Here is a 16890-nt window from a genome sequence, read left to right as displayed (position 1 = left end):
AGGTGAGAAACGGTCTTCCTGTTTGCAAGTGAGCGCAGTGCTGACAGTCCACAGTAGACCACACGGCCACTTCCTGTTATTGGCCTTAGCGAATAACAACTTTCCATAGGGTGACAGTCTATAAATCAAATATTATTGGTCACACACATGGTTAGATGTTAATGCGAGTGTTGCGAAATGCTTGTGCTTCTAGTTCCGACCATGCCGTAACATCTATCAATTTCACAACTACAAGTGTAAAGGTAGGGTGACATTAGTCTATAGCTGCACTTGGTTCACTTGAATTGTCCCTTTCCAGTGGCTCTAAAATGCGCCGTTCAAATCAAGAGCACCCAGTGATCAATCTGAAAGTTCAAATATAAACTCATCCAGGGTTTCTGTTCAGATCCATTGATAGAGGAGTTGTGGAAATTCACCGCTAAAGACATGCCTAGTTAAAACAAATATATATATATATATTCAACTCAGTAAAGGACAAATTCTTATTTACAATGACAACTAACTGTTCGCCGGTAGGCCAACTGCCTTGTTCATGGGCAGAATGACAGATTTTTAACTTGTCAGCTCGGGGATTCGATCCTTTCGGTTACTGGCCCAACGATCTAACCACTAGGCTACCTGCCGCCCCAAAAGTCGAAGTAAGTTAAGCAATCTTTAATACACAGAGGTTCATTAATTCAGTACAAGCCTGATGGAACTCTAAAGGGGAGGTTCCCTTTATACTGCAACACAAACAAGTCCTCTAAGCATGGTTGGTTCCTGCATGTGACTGATAGCACACCAGGCTTCTTACCTTAAATGAGATATTGTCATTCCTTGTTCCCAGAGCAATGTTCTGGGCGTACTGCCAAATTGCTTATGAGTGTGGTTAACTCCTTTGTGCAGTCAACTCGCCACTCGCATGAACCCAACCAAGACAGGTTATTAGAAAAGCAGCATTATGCCAAACATGATCACACACACAGAGAAATTTCCATTAAATGCATTGCTTTTTCTTGTGACGTCTACAGCGGTGACTCATAGGATTTTGCACCTGTTCAATGGAGAAAGACAATGAGATGAGCAAGCGTCATTTTGAAGGGGCAGTTTTGGGCAAGCATGCAAATAGTACGAAGTGATCAAACTAAGGGATAGACCTTTGCCACTTTACCTGACATGCGTTTTATCACATTTGCAAAAGGATGATGGGAGATACTTTGCTTGGTTACTGTGGACATACTGAGATTTCAGAAAGGACATGGTGCTGGGACCACACTCTAGGTCAGGGCTGTCCAACCCTCTTCCTGGAGATCTACAGTCCTGTGGGTTTTCAGTTCAACCCTAATTTAACACACCTGTTTCTGCTAATTAGCTGCTCAACACCTTAACTAGCTTAATCAGATATGCTAAATTAGGGTTGGACTGAATCTACAGGACAGTAGGTCTCCAGGAAGAGGGTTGGGCAGCCCTGCCTAGGTCAATGGTGCCAAACTCATTCCTTGGCCTAGTCAAAGATGGTGGATAAATGAAGATGGTTCACTCAAGCCATTTACCATTGTAAAAAATATGAAATGTTCCTGTCTAAGTGGGTGTTCCCTCTTGCGTAAGCATGCTTTCCCATGTGAGCTCACGGTTCATCCAAATGGGGCTTGTTCCTCTACCCAGGTGTTGCTGATGCCAGATCTCACAACACCTGGATAGGTATTTTACATATTACTCGTTGATGCATGCAACATCTGAGCAGGGGAACGCAACCAATATCTGGCATGCTCACGCAAGAGAGGGAACATCAGGCTCCACTTGTCTGCTCACCCGCCCCGACCCACATTTCTTTGCCAGTGAGATGTCTTGCTCTGAGACGCCCCCATAGTGGACCAGAGTGGTTTCGCCCCAATCAGAAAAAATTAGGCGGAGGGATGTCTTGGTTTCTATACCGTCTCTGGCCTAGTGTTGGGCTGGTTTTTGGTGTTTACTTTCAATTAAGACCTAGACAACCAAGTGAGGAGAGTTTCTTACTAATCAATGATCTTAATTAATCAATCAAGTACAAGGGAGGAGGGAAAACCAGCAGACAATCGGCCCTCCGTGGAATGAGTTTGACATCCCTGGTCTAGGTGAAGCCTCTGAAGGTTGACGTGAGGGATACCAAGGAGATGGTCCCTGGATACACTCTGGGCCCTAGTTAAGATTCCTTTAATACAGATCGTATGACTGTTACATTTCTCCAGTCTGCAGAATTTTTTTTCCAAGCTTACTGTAATTTTGAGGTCAATTTTCACTATACTTACGCAAGGGGAGATGGGTAGTGGAGTCCACAGCAGTGTTGCCAGTACAAAGGGGAGAGAGAAATGCCAAGCTGTGATTGGCTGTGAAAGTGTGAAATAAATAAATACGGAGAGAGAGGGAGAGTCAGAAAGGGGTTGGTATAAGTGAGAGAACAGATCACCCCATCAGTCATCTCACATGAGGTGCTTTTATAACTTGTTGTGTTGCTGCCTGTGTAACCGATGTGAAATGGCTTGCTAGTTAGCGGTGGTGCGCGCTAATAGGGTTTCAATCGGTGACGTCACTCGCTCTGAGACCTTGGGTGTCAGTTGTTGATGTGTGCAGAGGGTCCCTGGTTCGAGCCCAGGTTGGGGCGAAGAGAGGGATGGAAGCTATACTGTTACACCTGCTCTGCTCGTCAATCTGTTTTCTCTCATCCTGCGGTAAGTGCAGACCGTTCATATTGGGTTGATCAAAACCTAACTTATACTTTAGAAATATTTTGAAAATAACTGGTGAAAACAAATGATTGTATTCTTCCTCATGCTTGTTTTACGTGTCTGATGTAGAACTCATAAAACCGGTTTGTTTGGAAGAGGTTGTGTGTTTGTTAAATGGTGGTGAGATTCTTATTGATTATACCGACTCAATAAAAATCAATTGTTGACAAAAAAGAAAACCTTGTTTATACCATGGTAAAAATGAGTGAATAATGACTCAGATGTGTGTGTGTCATAAGGATCTATACATTACATTGGATTTTATGTGTATCCTTGTCATTTGATACTTTAGTAATATGTTGTTTTCTCTGTCTCTCCACAGGTATAAGCGGCACGTTGGTGGTGATCCAGTCTCCTCATAATGTAACAGTAACAGAGGGTGACACTGTTCAGATCCAGTGCTGCTGGAATACAAATGTGTCGAGAGCGACAGTTAATTGGCATAAAGAAGGACACACCGAGATAAAATATAATAGTTTACTGGTCAACAACAGGCAGTGTCATGACAGGGCATCTCAACAGACTGTAGCCTGTAACTGCTCACATTGGAGCATCTCAAACCTCACTAGAAATGACACGGGTACCTACATCTGTAAAGTTACTATGGAGTTACCATCTCTTATTGAATCTGTGGGGAATGGGACACGGATAACAGTTACAGTCAGAGAGCATAAAAGCCAAGGTGAGTAGTCTGATTTGGTCTATATCTTTGTCAAGCATAATGTGTACCACTGATGTACAGAAGCTAAAGAGTAAGGTTTTGACTTATAGGCTATTACACAGATCAATCACTTTACAACAATATACAGTTCTCAATTCTCCTGAATAGCAATATTCCATGTGTAGTCTGTCAGGATTTGTATAATAACTTGTGTGTATTGACACCATGTATGTGTTTACAGTGATTATTGAGACCTCGGAGGACATAGCAGTCCCCTACACCTTGAGATGTCTCCCAGTCATTATACTGGTGGCCATATTCTGTTACTATAGCTACCAGTGGAAGAAAAGTCAATGTAAGTCTGTCGATAATTTGAATTCATAACGTATGGATCCACAAAAATATAACATTATTTAAAAAATGTACTTGAACTTTCTTTAAGTTACTTTACTTTAACTTAATTTGACTTTATCTCATTCCCTTTTCAATATTCATTATAACACACATAGTAATGTGAATGCAGGCCAGTGTTGTGTTGGTTTCTTTCAGCTATAGCTAAGAGACCAATGGACATTTTCTTTCATAGAGAAGAAAGAGACTGACACGACGCAGTGACTTCCTGTTGATCATTATGGACCTCCACCATGTCACCTCTCTACAGGGAGACCTGCAGAATACCACAACAGAGTTACTCATCACTGTTAGTTCACCACTGATGGTGTGATGCTTAGTGACTACCGTAGTTAGGAGCTTTAGCTTAAACATTTCATTTGTGTGTGAGTTGTTCAATAGTTCACACTATGTGCATGTAGTCAACCGAATCGAATGTGGGCTTTATTGATGTTGTTGATGGTTATAATTTAAAAAATAAATCCATACGTTATAAAACAGTTGTATTTGGTTTGTTTTAAAGACTTAATAAAACAAATATTGCACCATACAAAGTTCTGTCTTAAATTGCCTCAGAAACAATAACTTGACATTTTCTCTTTGCCAAATTTTACATCAGATGTTGGAAGGAAGACTTTCACAACCTGTTCATTTAGTTCTCTGCTTTCCCCATCATTTTGCCAATGATTTAACTTTTTACTTTGTAACAATGTGCGCTAAGAGTCGGGAAGCAAGTTCAGGGAGTGAGCGTTTTAATTCATAAACGCAACATAATACAAAATACGAACAACGCACAGACATGAAACAGAAACAATGACACCTGGGGAAGGAACCAAAGGGAGTGACATATATAGGGAACTAATCAGGGAAGTGATGGAGTCCAGGTGAGTCTGATGACGCACAGGTGCCTAACGATGGTGACAGGTGTGCGCCATAATGAGCAGCCTGGTGACCTTGAGGCCAGAGAGGCAGCACACATGACAGAATAGATCTTTAATCAACAAATAAAGCTGGTTCAGAACTGCCGATACTTGAAATCATCTGGTATAAAGCAGAGAGCAAGACCAAAAGAAGATGACATTATTGGGTCAAATGTTCAGCATGAAGAAAGAACAAATTACGCACATAAAGAAGAGACTTCAGTGTGTGGAGAGGACTCCCTTCCTTACTGTGTTACATCTGTGCCTGCCACGCCCCCTACTGCTCATCCTGTGTTTCCCTACTCTGCCGCCACTCCCCCAGTGCTCTCTCCCCCTTTCTGTGTGTGTGTGTGTGTGTGTGTGATTGTGTGGGCGTTGACAGGTGTGCTGGAGGCGGAGCAGATCCCCACCAGCTGCAACCTGTTCCATAATCAAGACCTCTACAAATACGCAGCCCTGCCACTTCCACGTAGCCAGATCGTAATCTCTGCTCAGTCAGTCTGTGGTTAAAGCTGTTTACGCCTGCTTTCGTGTTGTTCCTGGTTTCCCTTGCCTGATGCTGTTTTCCTCGCCGCTACAGGTCTGTCCGCTCTGACTCTGGTCCCTGTCTCCGGTCCCACATCTCGTCAGTCCTGCTACCCTGTCCTGGATCCCCCACTCTACTGTTTCCTTGGATTCCTCTCCGGACCTGCTCACCCAGCCCCAACTCCCCTCGCTCCAACCTCAGCACCTGGCTCCCTGCAACTCGCCCAAGCTTTCCCTGGCCTGCACCTCATCTTCCCCCTGTTTTTCAATAAATACCTTGGTTACCTGATCCCAGTCTTCTCGTCTGAGTCTGCTCTTGGGTTCACCTGCTCCACGTAACACATCGGTGGGTTTTTCCTTAAATGTTCTTATCTATTATATGTTTAAGACCTATGTCTAAACATTTTTTTTTTATACAGTTCATTCGGAAAGGAATAAGAACCCTTTTCCACATTATACATTACATACTTATTCTAAAATGTATAAAATAGTCTTTATTCCTCTCAACACACAATACTTCATAATGAAAAAAGAAACAGGATTCTAGAAATTTGAACAAATTTATAATAAAAAAATATCACATTTCTGTAAGTATTCCTTACTTTGTTGAAGCACCTTTGACAGCGATTACAGCCTCGAGTCTTCTTGGGTATGACGCTACAAGCTTGGCATACCTGTATTTGGGGAGTTTCTCCCATTTCTTCTCTGCAGATCATCTCAAGCTCTATCAGGTTGGATGGGGACCGTAGCTGCACAGCTATTTCCAGGTCTCTCCAGAGATGTTCGATCGGGTTCAAGTCCGGATTCTGGTTGGGCCACTCAAGGACGTTCAGAGACTTGTCCCGAAGCCACTCCTGCGTTGTCTTGGCCGTGTGCTTAGGGGCCATTGAACTGTTGGAAGGTGAACCTTCATCCCTAGACCTTTGCCCTAGTCTGAGGTCCTAAGAGCTCTGGAGCAGGTTTTCATTAAGGATCTCTCTGTACTTTTCTCCGTTCATCTTTCCCTCAATCCTGACTAGTCTCCCAGTCCCTGCCACTGAAAAACATCCCCACAGCATGATGCTGCCACCACCATGCTTCACCATAGAGATGGTGCCAGGTTTTCTCCAGACGTGACATTTGGCATTGAGGCCAAAAATGTCAATCTTGGTTTCATTAGACTAGAGAATCTTGTTTCTCATTGTCTAGGAGTCTTTATGTGCCTTTTGGCAAACTCCGAGCTGTCATGAGCCTTCTACTGAGAAACGGCTTCCGTCTGGGCACTCTACCATAAAGTCCTGATTGGTGGAGTGCTGCAGAGATGGGAGAACAACAATCTCCACAGAGGAACTCTGGAGTGCTATCAGAGTGACCATCGGGTTCTTGGTCACCTCCCTGACCAAGCCCTTCTCCCCCATTTGCTCAGTTTGGCCGGGCGGCCAGCTCTCGGAAGAGTCTTGGTGTTTCCAAACTTCTTCCTTTTAAGAATGATGGAGTCCACTATGTTCTTGGGGACCTCCAATGCTGCAGAATTGTGTTGGTACCCGTCCCCAGATCTGTGCCTCGACACAATCCTGTCTCTGAGCTCTACGGACAATTCCTTCGACCTCATGTCTCCTGAGTGGCGCAGCGGTCTGTATCACAACCGGCCGTGATTGGGAGTCCCATAGGGCGGTGCACAATTGGCCCAGCCTTGTCCGGGTTTGGCCGGGGTAGTTCGTCATTGTAAATAAGAATTTGTTCTTAACTGACTAGACTAGTTAAATAAAGGTTTTTAAAAAATGGCTTGGTGTTTGCTCTGACATGTACTTTCAACTGTGGGACCTGATATAGACAGGTGTGTGCCTTTCCAAATCATGTCTAATCAATTGATTTTACCACAAGTGGACTCCAATCAAGTTGTCGAAACATCAAGGATGATCAATGGAAACAGGAAGCACCTGAGCCTAATTTCGAGACTCATAGCAAAGGGTCTGAATAAGTTATTTCAGATTATTATAATATTTTTTACATTTGCCAATGTTTCAAAAAACCTGTTTTCGCTTTGTCATATTGGGGTAATGTGTGTAGATCGATGATAGTTATATATTTTTTCATACATTTTAGGATAAGACTAGCGTAACAAATATGGGACAAGTCAAGGGGTCTGAATACTTTCCGAATGCACTGTATATACAGTATCAATGGTTCCAATGACCAAGACTTGGCACAGTCAAAACATGTAGGAGTAATAACTGCTATGAAGCAGAGGGGTGAAAAATGCTAAAAAGGAACCTTTCATCTCTACAGAACCTTTTCAGTCATGAACTGGGTTCTATGCCTCCTGGAATGTCCTGAAGAGGATAGCCAGGAGAGCTAGTTCCCAGCTGCAGGTTGCAGAGACTCTGTTCACCCGGTACCGGGTCAGCTACCCAGATGGACCGTTCACGAAAGAAGAAGCTCTACAGAAGCTGTAGGACCACTGCTGGGATGTCTCTGAGGTGCCTGATCAAAATACTCACTGATTGATTGACTCATTGTGTATTTATATGTATTAATTATACCTATCATTGTAACCAAGTGATTAAACAATCTCATATCCCACTTTTGTCAGACACATTTTGAAATTAAAGACCCACAAAAGGAATTATTGTAATAGATGTAATAGAAGTACTGTTCTCCTCTTATTCTCCTTCTGTCTTATCTCCAGGTGCAGCACCATGATGGGATCACAGGGACAGAGTCTCCCAAGGTGTCTGACATGTACATAGAGCACCTAACCCAGGCTATGATGGGAGTAGAAGAACTCCTAGCTGCCCTCTTCCTCCTGCCCCAGGCCCTGGGCACCGCTAGCAACTCTGAAGCCTTCAATAGACAAGACTCTCATAGCAAGGGTAAAGTACTGTACTTCAAAATAATAATGAATAATTGAAAAATATTTATACTTAATTATTTGACATGAACTCAGAGATGTGGATTTGTGAAAGTAGTAGGATGGGAAGCGGGTTTTCACTTATCCAATCACACACTACAGATCAGTGAGTACACATCAAGGAAGGGGGTGCAAAAGGATATATTTTGTATTCTAACAAGGCCCAAGGTTCAGCTTGGTCCAAGGCATCATTTCATGACGATCTTCATCAACTACAACATGGGTCTTTTTTACATAAATCAACATTTTGATAACGAATGTAATTGCAGGCTCCCATCAGGACCTAGAGCAGCACATCATTGTGTACAACCCCCTGGCATGGAACACCACCGCCATCATCAACGTCACGGTAACCTTCCCCATGGCAACCGTGTTCGACGACCAAGGACAGCCCGTACCTGCACAGGTAGTGTGGATTTATCCAGTTAAACACTTTGTAGAACAATGAGTCACCATTATATCACGTAAAAGCCATGTGTTAACCTCTCTAGGGTATGTGGGACGAAATCGTCCCACCTACTCAACAGCCAGTGGAATCCCGTGGCGCGATATTCAAATACCTTAGAAATGCTATTACTTCAATTTCTCAAACATATGACTATTTTACAGCATTTTAAAGACAAGACTCTCGTTAATCTAACCACACTGTCCGATTTCAAAAAGGCTTTACAACGTAAGCAAAACATTAGATTATGTCAGCAGAGTACCCAGCCAGAAATAATCAGACACCCATTTTTCAAGCTAGCATATAATGTCACAAAAACCAAAACCACAGCTAAATGCAGCACTAACCTTTGATTTTCATCAGATGACACTCCTAGGACATTATGTTATACAATACATGCATGTTTTGTTCAATCAAGTTCATATTTGTATCAAAAACCAGCTTTTTACATTAGCATGTGACGTTCAGAACTAGCATATCCACCGCAAACTTCCGGTGAATTTATTAAATTACTCACGATAAACGTTCACAAAAAACATAACAAGTATTTTAAGAATTATAGATACAGAACTCCTTTATGCAATCGCGGTGTCCGATTTTAAAATGGCTTTTCGGCAAAAGCACATTTTGCAATATTCTGAGTAGATAGCTCGCCATCACGGGCTAGCTATTTTGACACCCACCAAGTTTGGCACTCACCAAACTCAGATTTACCATAAGAAATTGGATTACCTTTGCTGTTCTTCGTCAGAATGCACTCCCAGGACTTATACTTCATCCACAAATGTTGTTTTCGTTCAAAATAATCCCTAGTTATGTTCAAATATCCTCTGTTCTGTTCTTGCGTTCAAGACACTATCCGAAGGGTGACGCGCGGACGCGTATTGTGACAAAATATTTCTAAATATTCCATTACCGTACTTCGAAGCATGTCAAACGCTGTTTAAAATCAATTTTTATGCGATTTTTCTCGTAAAAAAGCGATAATATTCCGACCGGGAAACCCTGTTTTCGTTCAAAGTTGAAAATGGCCTCTTCACGTGCACGTGCGCGCCCGTCTCATTGTTCTCAGATCGACCACTTACCAAATGCGCTAATGTTTTTCAGCCAGGGGCTCCAAAGACATCATTCACCGGTTTGCCGCCTTCTGAGAGCCTATGGGAGCCGTAGGAAGTGTCATGTTACAGCAGAGATCCTCAGTTTTCAATAAAGAGAGTGTAGATGGTCAGAGGGCGCTTCCTGTTGGGAATCTTCTCAGGTTTTTGCCTGCCATATGAGTTCTGTTATACACAGACACCATGAGTTCTGTTATACACAGACACCATTCAAACAGTTTTAGAAACTTTTGCGTGTTTTCTATCCAAATCAAACAATTATACGCATATTCTAGTTTCTGGGCAGTAGTAATAACCAGATTAAATCGGGTACGTTTTTTATCCGGATGTGAAAATACTGCCCCCTACCCTAGAGGTTAATGGAACTGCAGATATATATCATACCTTATAAACACACTCAGTTTTCAGATAACTGATTGTGTTCATTGGGCACTCAGCAAGAAACATTTTGCAACGGAAAATGAAAATTAGTGTTTCTTATTGGACGAGTCCAGGTATTCCTTCTCAGTTTGTCTGTTTTCTTCTGTTTAGTGTCTAATGAACACGGCCTGTGTCTCTCTGCTCCCAACAGACCCAGAGTTCAGCTGACTCCAACATGACCTATGACCTGTTCATCGTGGTGGACCTTGGCGGTCTCCAACACAAGAAGTACCTCATCAAGTTCTCAGAGAAGCCGGGTAAAGAGGGGTCCTTGACCCACCAGGCCTGGGTTGTGTCGTTCAAGAGACTAAATGTTTCACAGGAGTTGAAGACAGGAAGGAGACTCTTACCGGTTCTGAATGAGTGTTATAAGATCATGCTGGACCAGGATACTAACCTACTGCATAGCATCACCGACAGGTAGTTATAGTCAACATTCACATTAGGGGCACATTCAACAGGCAAACGTTGTGGAACGTTGCAGATAAAGGTCATTAATAGAGCTGATGTGATTTCTTCTACAGAGAAGAGAAGCATCTTTATTTTACTGAACGTTGCACAACGTTTTCCTTTTGAATGCAGCCCAAGTGTTAGGTCAACAATGCCCCCTGAGACCTTTCTGTGACCCTGACAGGCATGAGAAGAGAACGGTGAGAATGAGTCAGGATTTCTGGGAGTACCAGGTCAATGGGAATGTCAGCGCAGGGCCCATCTCTGACAACTACATCTTCAGTGCTAACGGCTCGGCAGTGAGGGCGTACAAGGCCGTCAAGATGGAGATTGTCCCTGGGAAGATCATCACTGAGATCAGACAGTACTTCTACAGGTGGGAATGTGAACAACTCCTTTCTGTCAGTCTTTGGTTTCCATGCACCCTCCTTCCGTGGCTACTATCTCTTTAATATTCCATCTATCACCTCTCGTTCTCACACACGCGCACACTCATACCACACTACACCTTAGTAAGGTGCAGGTCTAATATTGGGTGGCTCACATTAACAATGGGTTCTGTCTGCAGGGAGGAAGCAGATGAGGACTACACCTACTCTGTCACCACCAGAGTACCACAGAGTTTCCCCAGGGGCAGGCTGTGTTACAGGCTGGAGCAGAGCTACTCGCTGGGCCCCCTGGTGGTCAACACCGAGGCTGTCCTCAGGACCAAGACCAGCCTGAAGAACAACAGGACTCTGTTCACTGACGACAACGGGTACCAGATGATGAAGAGGCCTTCCAGGACGTTCGTCAATGATACTGTTGCCAGAGTGAGTGGGTTGTATTTAAGGACAGTTTTGTGTAGAGGATTAAATGTACACAACTTCCACAGTACCTTGCCAGCCAGAAGATGTTCTACACTTTGAGCCTGGTTCCTCAAGGTTTCTTCCTACTTGGGTGTTTGGTCTCCTCAGCTTTCCTTTTTGGTGGTTCAGGCCTGGGTTACTGTTCAGGACTTTGTGACAATTGCTTGTGTTTCTTCCCGTGTTTGTGTACTGCAGAACTACTACCCCATGGTTCGAATGGCCTACATTGAAGATGAATCTAGCAGACTGGTCCTCCTCAGTGAGAGAGCTCATGGTGCATCCAGCCAGAGTGAGGGAGAGCTGGAGGTGAGTGTGTTTTTATGTATGAGATGCGTACACTCACACACACACACAACCTCAACCCCTTGTATCTGTCCCAGGTGATGCTCCACCGACGTCTGTGGAACAACCAGGAGTGGACTCTGAGTTATAACCTGACCCTGAACGACAGCTCGGTGGTGAGACCTGTCCTGTGGATGACACTGGGCTCCCTGGCTGCTACCTCCTCTCTCTACCAGAGGGAGGCGCTAGAGCTGCAGCACAGACCTGTGGTCATGCCCATCGACAGGCCACGTGAGTCCACTCCTTATAGCTCTCCTGTTTCCAGGCTCGCAGGTTGAACTTTATTGTCATGAATCTTGACCTGGAGGCAGAACTGAGCAATTTTCCTCTAGATGCTCCAGCTGCAAAGTGAAAATTAGCTATATCGTAAACATTCATGAAAACAAAATGTGCATTTTGGTCTTAATTTAAGATTAGGGTTAGCAGTATGTAATGGGTTAAGGTTAGGTTTTAAATAAGATTTTATGACTTTGTGGCTGTGCTAGTTAGTGACCACTCTGCAGAGCTGCCTTCAGGACAAGATTCATGACAGTAAATACCAACCTGCTTAAAGCACGCACAGCTACTTTCCACTAAACTTTCCCTGGAAATCCATAGTGGAATCCATTCTAAAAACAAATACACAATTGAAACCTTCCCAAATAGAGTCGACCATGTTTTTGCTCACCTGTACTATGCATTGTCACAATGTATGATCTCATACCCACAATGCCATTCACTGCCCCCTCTAGAGAAGGCCTGGAGGAAGGAGCCTCGGACCAGATCTCCGATTCGCCCCGTGGTCCTGCCTGACAACCTCCACCTGCTGACGCTTAGTGTCCCGGGCTGGGTCTACAACTCCAACCACACCCTGCACCTCCGCAACATAGAGACTGGTTCCACACAGCCGGACTACGATCGGGTCCTACTGAGGATCATGCATCTGTATGAGAAGGGGGAAGACCCGGTTCTGTCTCAGCCATCTACCATTAACATGAAGGTAAGAGAACACCGCTAGATGAGATCAAAATGAAGAGACTTTGATAACAGATGTTTGTGTATTAAATGCTAAATTAGTGAACAAATAGATGAGATATTGACATTTGGTGGTCTCTCCTTGGGCTGTGGCGGTTACGAAATTTAGTTAGCCGGGGATTGTCAAGCAAATAACTGTTGGTCTCACGGTACTTGACTGTTAATTAACAAACACATGTAGCATCTCCTGGCTTCCAGACACAACCTACAAGCCACTGATGCAGACCTATCAAACCTCTACATATTATAAAGTCTAATAAGTCCATGTAATATAGCCTACACCTTCACAATAAACCCATTATTTATTTTAGACAGGTCTAAAGAAGCATGATATGAAGAAAATGTAGTCTATTTCAGAAGAACAGAATAGCATATTCTGAGTTGTCCTGATCTGGCTATGCCATATGGCTGTGGGCTACACTAGTTCATTTAGCAGACAAGATTTGCTTAGAATTCAGTGTATTATTTTATATTATAGTTTGAGGAATACAATTGAACAAAGCTGAATAAAGTAAATATTTTCTCAACGATTTGAGGGAGTGCGTACATGCAGCTTTTCTGAGTTGAGAGGTTAGCAAAGAAATGGGTACTCCTACAGTACCAGTCAAATGTTTGGAAACACCTACTAATTTAAGGGTTTTTCTTTATTTTTACTATTTTCTGCATTGTAGAATAATAGTCAAGGCATCCAAACTATGCAATAATAGATATGGAATCATGTAGTAACCAAAAAGTATTTGAGATTCTTCAATGCAGCCCCCCTTTGCCTTGACGACAGCTCTGGACACTTGGCATTCTCTCAACAAGCTTCACCTGGAATGCTTTTCCAACAGTCTTGAAGGAGTTCCCACATATGCTGAGCACTCGTCTGCATTTCCTTCGCTCTGCGGTCCAACTCATCCCAAACCATCTCATTTGGGTTGAGGTTGAGTGATTGTGGAGGCCAGGTCATTTGATGCAGCACTCCATCACTCCTTCTTGGTCAAATAGCCCTTATACAGCCTGGAGGTGTGTTGGTTCATTGTCCTGTTGAAAAACAAATGATAGTCCCACTAGGTGCAAACCAGATGGGATGGCGTATTGCTGCAGAATGCTGTGGTAGCCATGCTGGTTAAGTGTGCCTTGAATTCTAAATAAATCACAGACCGTGTACCCAGCAAAGCACCATCACAATACCTCCTGCATGCTTCACGGTGGGGACCACACATGCGAAGATCACCCGTTCACTTGCTCTGCGTCTCAAAAGAAATGGCGGCTGGAACCAAAAATCTCAAATTTGGACTCATAAGATCAAAGGACAGATTTCCACCGGTCTAATGTCCATTGCTTGTGTTTCTTGGCCCAAGCCAGTCTCTTTCTTATTGGTGTCCTTTGACCATGAAGGCCTGATTCACGCAGTCTCCTCTGAACTGTTGATGTGTCTGTTCCTTGAACTCTGAAGCATTTATTAAGTTCTTAATTTTCCTTATTTTTATTTTTTATTTTTTTTGGTTACTAGTTGATTCCATGTGTTACTTCATAGTTATTCTACAAAGTCGAAAATAGTAAAAATATCAAAATACCCTGGAATGAGTAGGTGTCAACCTTTGACTGCTTCTGTATATGCTTAATTTAGTTATTTATGCAAGTTTAGATTTTTTTAATATATTCTAATTGTGCACGATGTGACTATAATGACTTGAAAAAAGTTTCTTGAAAGGCATGAGCTCTGCTTTGTTTAACTCATGCTGTACACCCTTCATTAGTCTCTCTCATTCACAATTTGACAAGCACTTGATAATGCCTCATGTCACTGCCCCATCCCCTTTGTCTGTAATGCACCCTATGAAAATCCATGCCTTTTGCGAGCAGCGGCCATTGTGCGCTTGCCCGGGAATGCTTCGTTGTGCCTTTCTCCCGTTGCGTTGTGCCCTGTGCTTTCCTACGCTCCTCTCACTCACATGGCTCTCCATGTGATTGGGTCTTTCTCACAGTGAAGACACATCGGATAGCAAAAGCACTTGCCTACAATGCATTCGGAAACTATTCAGACCCCTTGACTTTCTCCACATTTTGTTACGTTACAGCCTTGTTCTAAAATGGATTCAATAGTTTTTGTTCCTCAATCTCCACACAATACCCCATAATGACAAAGCAATAACAGGTTTTTTCTTTGGCAATTTATTTTTTTAAATTCAACTGGGCTATACTCCTGTTGTAAAGATGCAATGTGTTTAATATTAGTAATGTTGAGAAATATAGTAGACCTAGCCTATAGAAAGCTGATGGGATCATTCTCTTTATGAGGCCATCACCCTGTTTTCTCGTGCGATTGCATAGCTTATAGAAATGTTGCGCAACATGGGCACTCTTGAAGTGTTTGATTAGATTTTCAATGACATTTGCATTGATATCGGAGTGATTAGTGGTACAATGGAGAGCTGAGTACCAGGCAGTTAGCAAGTTTGGTAGGCTCATAACGACCATCAACAGCATCATAGCTTGGAGATGCCTAATTACCGTGACTAAACGGTCACATTTGTTCGTTTATCATATATGCATAGTCACTTTAACGATACATTCATGTACATACTACTTCAATTGGCCTGACCAACCAGTGTTCCCGCACATTGGCTAACCGGGCTATCTGCATTGTGTCCCGCCATCCCCTCTTTTACGTTACTGGTACTCTCTGTTCATATATGCATAGTCACTTCAACCATATCTACATGTACATACTACCTCAATCAGCCTGACTAACCGGTGTCTGTATGTAGCCTCGCTACTCTATTTAGCCTGTCTTTTCACTGTGTTTAAAAAAAAAAAAGACGTATTGTTCACCTAATACCTTTTTTGCATTATTGGTTAGAGCTTGTAAGTAAGCATTTCAGGTGTAGACCTTAGTGTTGTATTCGGCGCATGTAACAAACTTTGATTTGACCTGGAATTTGACTGCCGGTAATACGGTCACCGCAACAGCCCAGGTCACTACTCCATTTACACTGTATTTGGTTTGAAAATCAATTTCCTGTGTAAACCAGGAAGTGCTGCAGGGCATGGGGGAAGTGAGAGCGTTGGAGGAGCGCTCTCTCACAGGAACCTGGGATATCGCCGACCTCCAGAGGTGGAAGTGGAAGGCTTCAGAAGACCCAGGGAGGGGTGTGAGTGTTGGTAAGCTTCAGTTCAGCATTGGTGGGGGTGAAATATTACATCTGGATACATACCTTTTGTTAAAAGATGAGAGAAGTTACTGTATCAGTGTACCTTTGAGATTCAGGAGCTGTCAATTCAGTTCACAATGGAGTAGGCTGTACTGTTTGTTAACCACCTGTGAAATCTGAAGAAGAAAATGTGTTTACAATTGTTTGTTTTTGTCTATGTCCTGAGTGTTCGTATTTGTTTGTTTCAGGGGTCAAGAGGTCAAGTGTTGGTGTGAGAGGAGAGTTCAACGTGACCATATCACCCAAAGAAATCAGGACCTTCTTTGTTTACTTCAAGCTCAAGTAGAAAGTTCCAGTTCCCCTTCAGTCTTCTGTGAAGATGGATAACTAGTCTGCGGAGAGGCCTTCTGACATATAGAACATGGGATTAAACATTCTGTAATGTACATTTTGTCTATTTCTTTATTTTCCTCAGTTGAAGTGCTTCTGTTTTAAGGCCTTGGAGAGGGGAAGGTCATTATTGATGCCTCAAAGCATCTGATACCCTCATAACTACTGGGTTAGGTTCTCACTGTTTGAGTAGCGGTAAGGTTGTTCATCTGTACGCCGTAGGTGAGAAACGTTCTTCCTGTTTGCAAGTGAGCGCAGTGCTGACAGTCCACAGTAGACCACACGGCCACTTCCTGTTATTGGCCTTAGCGAATAAGAACTTTCCGTAGGGTGACAGTCTATAAATCAAATATTATTGGTCACACACATGGTTAGATGTTAATGCGAGTGTTGCGAAATGCTTGTGCTTCTAGTTCCGACCATGCCATAATATCTATCAATTTCACAACTACAAGTGTAAAGGTAGGGTGACATTAGTCTATAGCTGCACTTGGTTCACTTGAATTGTCCCTTTCCAGTGGCTCTAAAATGCGCCGTTCAAATCAAGAGCACCCAGTGATCAATCTGAAAGTTCAAATATAAACTCATCCAGGGTT

General features: G+C 43.1%; 1 long non-coding RNA gene and 1 pseudogene across 2 annotated transcripts; both read left to right on the top strand.

Annotated features, from left to right (window-relative positions):
* Nucleotides 1-2599: 2599 nt before the first annotated feature.
* On the top strand, nt 2600-4294 carry LOC115190474 (uncharacterized). 2 transcript variants are annotated; one of them, XR_003877278.1, is made up of 3 exons: nt 2600-2687; nt 3067-3426; nt 3647-4294. It is a non-coding gene; the product is annotated as an uncharacterized LOC115190474 (long non-coding RNA). The 2 variants fall into 2 exon arrangements; XR_003877277.1 differs by having other exon boundaries at nt 3067-4294.
* A 415-nt stretch (nt 4295-4709) lies between these two features.
* LOC115190472 (epididymis-specific alpha-mannosidase-like) lies at nt 4710-16350 on the top strand (annotated as a pseudogene).
* The last annotated feature ends 540 nt before the right edge of the window (nt 16351-16890 follow it).

Source organism: Salmo trutta, unplaced genomic scaffold, assembly GCF_901001165.1.
Source record: "Salmo trutta unplaced genomic scaffold, fSalTru1.1, whole genome shotgun sequence".
NCBI classification, from domain to species: domain Eukaryota; kingdom Metazoa; phylum Chordata; class Actinopteri; order Salmoniformes; family Salmonidae; genus Salmo; species Salmo trutta.
This window is presented reverse-complemented; position numbering and strand designations above follow the sequence as displayed.